Raw genomic sequence first — 7500 nt, forward strand, 5'->3', positions numbered from 1 at the left:
TTCTTTTTTCTTTTTTCTTTTTTTTTCCTTCGAGACGGAGTTTCGCTCTCGTTACCCAGGCTGGAGTGCAATGGCGCGATCTCGGCTCACCACGGCCCCCGCCTCCTGGGTTCAAGCAATTCTCCTGCCTCAGCCTCCCGAGTAGCTGGGACTACAGGCTGCGCCACCATGCCCAGGTAATTTTTGTATTTTTTAGTCGAGACGGGGTTTCGTCATGTTGACGAGGATGGTCTCGATCTCTTGACCTCGTGATCCACCCGCCTCGGCCTCCCAAACCAAAGTGCTGGGATTATGGGCGTGAGCCACCGCGCCCGGCCCTCTCTTTCTTTATATTTCTTGTTCTTTATCTTCCTTTTTATTTTTTTATTTTTTATTTATTTATTTTTTTATAAAGATGGGGTTTCACCATGATGGCCAGGCTGGTCTTGAACTCCTGAGCTCAGGTGATCCACCCACCTCGGCCTCCCAAAGTGCTGGGATGACAGGCGTGAGCCACCGCGCCCGGCCTGTTCCTTATCTTCCTTACTCTCTTTCTCTTTTCTTTATTTGTTTCTTTCCATCTCTCCGTGTGTGTGTCTTTCTGTGGATTCTGAAAGAGTCTCTTCAATCTGTACCACAGACCTCTGAGACTTTCGCTTTGTTGTGCTTTTCCTCCTTGTCGTGTAAAATGTGTTCGCTTATTCTTGTGGCCTGATGACGACATGAAGACGAATTGGGAAAGGAGGGAGTTTTTATTTCTGTGACTGCTGACGGGGAAACGGAAGGCCTGGAAAATATCGCCAGACCGACTCAAAGTTACAGAGGATGTCAGGGCCTGTATACCTTCCGAGCTCTCTGTGTACGTGTAACAGTGCGTATTCACCTCAAGAGGGAAGCGATTTTTTTTTTCCTTTTTTTTTTTCCTTCCCCGCCCCCGGAGTCTTGCTCTGTCGCCCAGGCTGAAGTGCAGTGGTGAGATCTCGGCTCAGTGCGACCTCCACCTCCCGAGTTCCAGCGATTCTCCTGCCTCAGCCTTTCGAGGGCCTAGAGATGGTGGTTTCGTCGCGTGGACCGGGCTGGTTTGGAACTCCTGACCTCAGGCGACCCGCCCGCATCTGCCTCTGCCTCTGCCTCTGCCTACTAGAGTGCAGGGGTGACGGGCGTGGGCCGCTAGGCCCCGGCCTGCTTTTTCTTTTGTCACTAGAAAAGAAAATAGTGCGGGCCCTCTCGTGATCACGGTATAAACCCTTCTATACTGTGGAATACGGCGCGCGTGTGCGTGCGTGCGTGCGTGCGTACGTAGGTGCGTGTGTTTCTGTGTGTATTGCCGAGTCATGGTGCTTCCTTCCCCCGCAGGGGCTCCGCTCGGTTAGTTGTGGGGATAATGCCTGGGAGGGTGCCGGGGCTGACACTTGCATATGTTGTCTTCGGGCGTCACCTAGCGGTCACGGTTCTTGAAGGTCTAGGCGGCATACGGGACGCTCTGGCCGCCCGCCCGCAGTCAGGAGCGATTGTGGCTTCTCTCCGCTACCCGCCGCCCCGCCCACGCCCCGAGCTCACCCGCCCCCGCCCCGCCCCGCCCCCACCTTGGTCCGTCCGTCCGTCCGTCCGTCCCCCTCACTCCCTCGTTGCCCAGAAGACCCCTGGAGACCCTGGCTGGGCCCGATTGTTCTTCTCTTTGATCCGTTGTTTCCCTTTCTCTCTTCGTGTCTTTTTTTTTTTTTTTTTTTTTTTTGAGACGGGAGTTTCGCTCTTGATACCCAGGCTGGAGCGCAATGGCGCTGTCTCGGCTCACCGCAACCTCCGCCTCCTGGGTTCAGGCAATTCTCCTGCCTCAGCCTCCTGAGTAGCTGGGATTACAGTCACGCGCCACCCGTGCCCAGCTAATTTTTTGTATTAGTAGAGACGGGGTTTCACCATGTTGACCAGGATGGTCTCGATCTCTTGACCTCGTGATCCACCCGCCTCGGCCTCCCAAAGTGCTGGGATTACAGGCTTGAGCCACCGCGCCCGGCCTCTTCGTGTCTTTTTAACCCATATGGACTCTGCTGCCTGGGTTTTATGGATGACAGCTCCACTTTAGGCCTTGCCGTTAGTGGGGACTTTCCTGATTCTCCTCAGTTGTAGTGAAAGCAGGTAGATGTCAAGAGCGTGCAAGTAAATGGCATTTCCCAGAAGTCATCGAATGGGTGTGGAGGAAGAAACATGCGGTGCCCCCCTTTCAAGGCAGCGATGCCAGCAATAATGAATTAGGTGTCATTGCTGGAGTCGGCTTGTTTCCTGAGTTGCCCTCCGTGCCCACCCCCACCCCAGGCTTGAAAACATTCTAGAATAACCCACTGTGCCTCCGTCCCTTCCCCTTCCTCTTTCTGTCCCCTTCTGCTTGCTCCCCTCGGTTTCTCTCGTTCCAGTCAGGCATATCCTCTCCACTCCACCCCCACCCCCACTCCTTAGGTAAATTCAACCACCCTGGCCTGGGCCCTCATAGTCATTTTTTTTTTTTCATTTTTAAGATAGAGTCTCGCTCTGTCGCCCAGGCTAGAATGCAGCGGTGTGATCTCTGCTCACTGCAACGTCTGCCTCCCGGATTCAAGCAATTCTCCTGCCTCAGCCTTCTGAGTGGCTGGGGTTACAGGCATGCGCCACCACGCCTGGAGAACTTTTTCCTTTTCTTTATACGTTAAAATTAAAGAAGTTTTTTTGTGTTTTTAGTAGAGACGGGGTTTCACCATGTTGGCCAGCCTGGTCTTGAACGCCTGACCTCAGGTGGTCCACCCGCCTCAGCCCCCCAGAGTGCTGGGATGACAGGCTTGAGCCTCCGCGTCCGGCTCATAGTCACTTTTAACGGTTACGTTAAGTGTAAATTTTTATTTTCCTGGCCAACATATTAGTAAGGTGGAAGGTGTGTCGTAGCCCCTACCTGGGCCTTACTATGCTTTTAGAGGATTAAAAAACAAGAAAATAGGCCGGGCGCGGTGGCTCAAGCCTGTAATCCCAGCACTTTGGGAGGCCGAGGCGGGTGGATCACGAGGTCGAGAGATCGAGACCATCCTGGTCAACATGGTGAAACCCCGTCTCTACTAATACAAAAAAATTAGCTGGGCACGGTGGCGCGTGCCTGTAATCCCAGCTACTCAGGAGGCTGAGGCAGGAGAATTGCCTGAACCCAGGAGGCGGAGGTTGCAGTGAGCCGAGATCGCGCCATTGCACTCCAGCCTGGGTAACAAGAGCGAGACTCCGTCTCAAAAAAAACAAACAAAAAAAAAAACAAGAAAAGATCTTTCTATCCTTTCTCCTTTTGTTTCTGTCTTCCTAATTTCCTTTTCCAGCTCTTTCTTTCTTTCTTTGTTTCTTTCGTGGTTTCTGTGTTTCCTTGTATTTTGTCTTTTTTTGCGACAGAGTCTCACTCTGTCACCCAGTTCTGTGTTTCTTTCGTGGTTTCTGTGTTTCTTTCGTTGTTCCTGTGTTTCTTTCGTGGTTTCTGTGTTTCTTTTGTTGTTCCTGTGTTTCTTTCGTTGTTTCTGTGTTTCCCTTTTTTTTTTTTTGAGACAGAGTGCCACTCTCTCACCCAGTTCTGGTTCTTTCGTTCTTTCTGTGTTTCTTTCGTTGTTTCTGTGTTTGCTTTCCTTTATTTTCTTTTTGCGAGACAGTCTCACTCTGTCACTCGGTTCTGTGTTTCTTTCGCTGTTCCTGTGTTTGTTTGTTTGTTTGTTTCTTTCTTTCTTTCTTTCTTTCTTTCTTTCTTTCTTTCTTTCTTTCTTCTTCTTTCTTTCGAGACAGAGTCTCACTCTGTCACCCAGTTCTGTGTTTCTTTCGTTGTTCCTGTGTTTCCTTTTTTTTTTTTTTTTTTTCTCCTTTTTTTTTTTTGAGACAGAGTCTCACTCTGTCACCCAGGCTGGAGTGCAATGGCGCGATCTCGGCTCGCTGCAACCTCCGCCTCCCGGGTTCAGGCGATTCTCCTGCCTCAGCCTCCTGAGTAGCTGGCATTACAGGCAAGCGCCACCATGCCCAGCTAATTTTTTGTATTTTTAGTGTAGACGGGGTTTCACCATGTTGACCAGGATGGTCTCGATCTCTTGACCTCGTGATCCACCCGCCTCGGCCTCCCAAAGTGCTGGGATTACAGGCGTGAGCCACCGCGCCCGGCCTAGTTCTGTGTTTCTTTTGTTGTTTCTGTGTTTCTTTCGTTGTTCCTGTCTTTCTTTCTTTCGTTGTTCCTGTCTGTCTGTCTGTCTGTCTGTCTGTCTTTCTTTCTTTCTTTCTTTCTTTCTTTCTTTCTTTCTTTCTTTCTTTTTCTTTCTTTCTTTCTTTCGAGACAGAGTCTCACTCTGTCACCCAGTTCTGTGTTTCTTTCGTTGTTCCTGTGTTTCCTTTTTTTTTTTTTTGTAGCTGGGATTACAGGCGCGTGCCACCGCGCCCAGCTAATGTTTGTTTTTTTAGCAGAGACGGGGTTTCAACATTTTGGCCAGGCTGGTCTCGAACTCCTGACCTTGTGATCCACCCGCCTCGGCCTCCCAAAGTGCTGGGATTACAGGCATGAGCCACCGTGCCCGGCCTCTGCGTTTCTTTGTCTCTCTTTCTCTCTCTCTCTCTCTCTCTCTCTCTCTCTCTCTCTCTCTCTCTCTCTCTCTCTCTCTCGCTGTTTCTTTCTCTCTGTCTCTCTGTCTCTCTGTCTTTCTTTCTAGACGGAGCCTTGCTGTGTCGCCAGGCCAGATAGTGTTTAGTACCGAATTTTATTTTCTCCATTTTCTGTCTTTTTCTTCCTTCCTTCCTTTCTTTCTTTCCTCCTCCTCCTCCTCCTCCTCCTCCTCCTCCTCCTCCTCCTCCTCCTCCTCCTCCTTCTTCTTCCCCTTCTTCTTCTTTTTTAATTTTCACCTTGATGCAGGTGGGCGAACGCTGAAAAAGGCATTAGCCTCTTCTTTCTTTCTTTCTTTCTTTTTCTTTCTTTCTTTCTTTCTTTCTTTCTTTCTTTCTTTCTTTCTTTCTTTCTTTTTCTTTCCCTCCTTCCTCCCTCCCTTCTGTCCTTTTATCTGTTCCTTTCCTTTATTCTTTCTTTCTTTCTTTGTCTTTTATACTTTCTTTTTTCCTCTCTTTCGCCCTTCTTTCCGTCATCTCTTTCCTCATTCTTTCTCTTTTTCATCTTTCTTCATTTTCCACCTTTCATCATATACCTTCTCCAGATTTTTTAAATTCTGTCTGTTTTCTCCATCTCCTTCCTCCCCGCTCCCTGCTTGCTTTCTTCCCTCCCTCCTTCCTCCATCTCTCTTTTTTCTATCCCCTCCCTCCCTCCCTCCCTCCCTCCCTCCCTCCCTCCCATCCCCCACCCCGTGTGGATTGTGAACGTGTCCTCATTCGGCGTCTCTCTGTCACCTGAACGACTCGCGCCCGAGTCCTGTGTGTTCTTTCTCCCTCCGAGATGCATCTCCAAACACCCACACGTCATGGGCTTGTCTTTTGACTCTGTCTCGGTCTACGCAGATACACGTTTGGAGGAGCGTTTCTGTGGGGTTGGGGTGGAGGGGCTGTGTTTTCGGCCTCGGGAAGACTTTCTCGACTCACGGTTTCGGTTTTGCGGTCCGCCGGCCGCCCTGCCATCCGGATGTGTCTCGGTGACAGGTTTGGGATGGTGACATGTCGCCGGTTTTCGGGCTCCATCTGGTGGCCGCTTTTATATGGTTCTCCTGGCTTCCAGAGCTCCGGTGGCAGCTGCTGAGCGAGGGGAGCGTCCCTGCTGTGAGCTAGGCAGAGCTCCGGAAAGCCTGCGGCTGTCAGCGGGGCTGTCCCTGTGGCGCCAGAGCTCTGGCGAGTCACTTGTGAGTCAGAGCACGGGCGTGCAGGGCTATATAGGGGCAGGCTGTCGCCGAGTTTCCAGGCCCGAGCGAGGTGTGCGGGCTGCCGGGGCTGGTCGACCAGCACGCCGTAGCTCCCGAGGCCCGACCCGCGACCCGCGGGGACCCTCCGGGCATGGCGCGGGTGGCCGGGGACGCCCCTCCCCGGCCCTGTCGCGGGCCTGTGCGGGCCCTGGCCGCCTGAGGCACCCGCCGAATCTCTTTTCCAAGTTCTCGTGGGGAGTCGGTGGCCGTCCTGCGCCGTCCTCCCGGGGTGCCGTACCCGGCTGCGGTCCCTCTGCTGTGATACTTTTCTTCCAAGTCCGCGTTCGTAGTCGGAGAGTGGTCCCTGAGAGCGCCTTCGGTCCCTCGTGTGTCCCTCGCGTGTGAGGGGACGGCCGAATGGGTCTCGCTCTGGAGGCACGGGTCGGCCCCTGCGTGGCACCGGTGGCCCGGAGGGCGTCCCTGGTCTTGGGGGTCGACGAGACGGCCCTGGGTGCTCCGTGTGTGGCTGCGATGGTGGCCTTTTTGGGGACAGATGTCCGTGTCGTGCGTTTCTGAGTCGGTGGTGTGGCCGGTGACTCGACCCCCCTGCCCCCCAGGGTGGGTATATCTTTCACGCTGAGTTTGAATTTTGGGCCACCGGGTTGTTGCTGACACGCTGTCCTCTGGCGACTTGTCGCTGGAGAGGTCGGGCCTCTGGATGCGTGGGGGTTTATCTGGTCTGGCGGTGACCTGGCTAGCCGGCCCTGCTCTGGCTTGAGCCGCCGGCTGGGGCCCGTGTGCCTTGCCTCTCACGCATCCGTCTGAGTGTCCCGGCTCCCCGGTGCCGCCCTGGGTGGGCCCGGGTCTCCTCTGACCCACCCGGGTGTGGTGGGGAGAGGCCGATGCGGGTGGGGGGCTCCCTTCCGCCTGCGCGTGCGCTCCCCGCTGCGGGCACCTGGGGCGGTCGTGACAACCCCGCTCCGTTGGCTCCGTGCCGTGCGTGTCAGGCGTCCTCCGCTCCCTTGGGGTTGTCCGCCGTCCCTTCCCTCAGAGCGGGGCTGGCCGACCGCGGGCTGTGGTCGGCTCGGTGGTTTGGTGAGGCTGGTGAGGTCCCGTTGCTCCGCTCTGGGTCTTGTTCCGATCGATGTGGTGACGTCATGCTCTCCCGGGCTGCGACCGTTCCGCGGTGGGCGAGGGACGGACCTTCATGGTGAATGGCTCCGCTCTTCTCACCCCACCCGCGGGGGGGCCCCGTGTCTCTCCTCTCCCTGCATGTGTGGGGCTGGTGGTGGGAGGCATTAGGGGTACGGAATCCGGCCCGACCTCGCCGTGCTTCTCCTGTCGTCTGCCTGGCGGGGGCGGCGGGGTCCTCTGACACGGCAGGCATCCCTCGCTCTCGCCTCCTGTGGGTGTTGCCTTGCGGGCGCGGCCCCCCTCCGCGGCGGTGGGGGGCTGTCCCGCCGGCCCGTCGTCCTGCCCTTGCCGGGGTGGTGCGAGCGTTGGCTCCGCTCAGGCCTTTGCGGTGCTCCTGGAGCGCTCCGGGTTGTCACTCAGGTGCCCGAGGCCGAGTGGTGGTGGTGTTCCCGCCCCTGGGGCCCCCTCCTCCGGCTGCTGCCACGGGGGGTCTGCGTGTGGGTCCTGAGGAGGAGCTCAGCTCATTGGAGGGGGTGTGGTCGAGCGAGGTGCGCCTCTCCCGCGTGGGGTAAGG

The 7500-nt window shown here is 55.1% G+C and overlaps 1 long non-coding RNA gene across 1 annotated transcript in view; it reads left to right on the forward strand.

Annotated features, from left to right (window-relative positions):
* The first annotated feature begins 1264 nt into the window (after positions 1 to 1264).
* Positions 1265 to 7500, forward strand: part of LOC135273196 (uncharacterized) — a 20792-nt gene continuing 14556 nt past the window's right edge. The window contains exon 1 of the long non-coding RNA XR_010341008.1: positions 1265 to 1347. This is a non-coding gene — a long non-coding RNA (uncharacterized LOC135273196). The remainder of the gene's footprint in view (positions 1348 to 7500) is intronic.

The sequence above is a fragment of the Aotus nancymaae genome, unplaced genomic scaffold (genome assembly GCF_030222135.1).
Source record: "Aotus nancymaae isolate 86718 unplaced genomic scaffold, 86718_ANA_hifiasm-v0.15.2.pri h1tg000418l, whole genome shotgun sequence".
Taxonomy (NCBI): Eukaryota; Metazoa; Chordata; class Mammalia; order Primates; family Aotidae; genus Aotus; species Aotus nancymaae.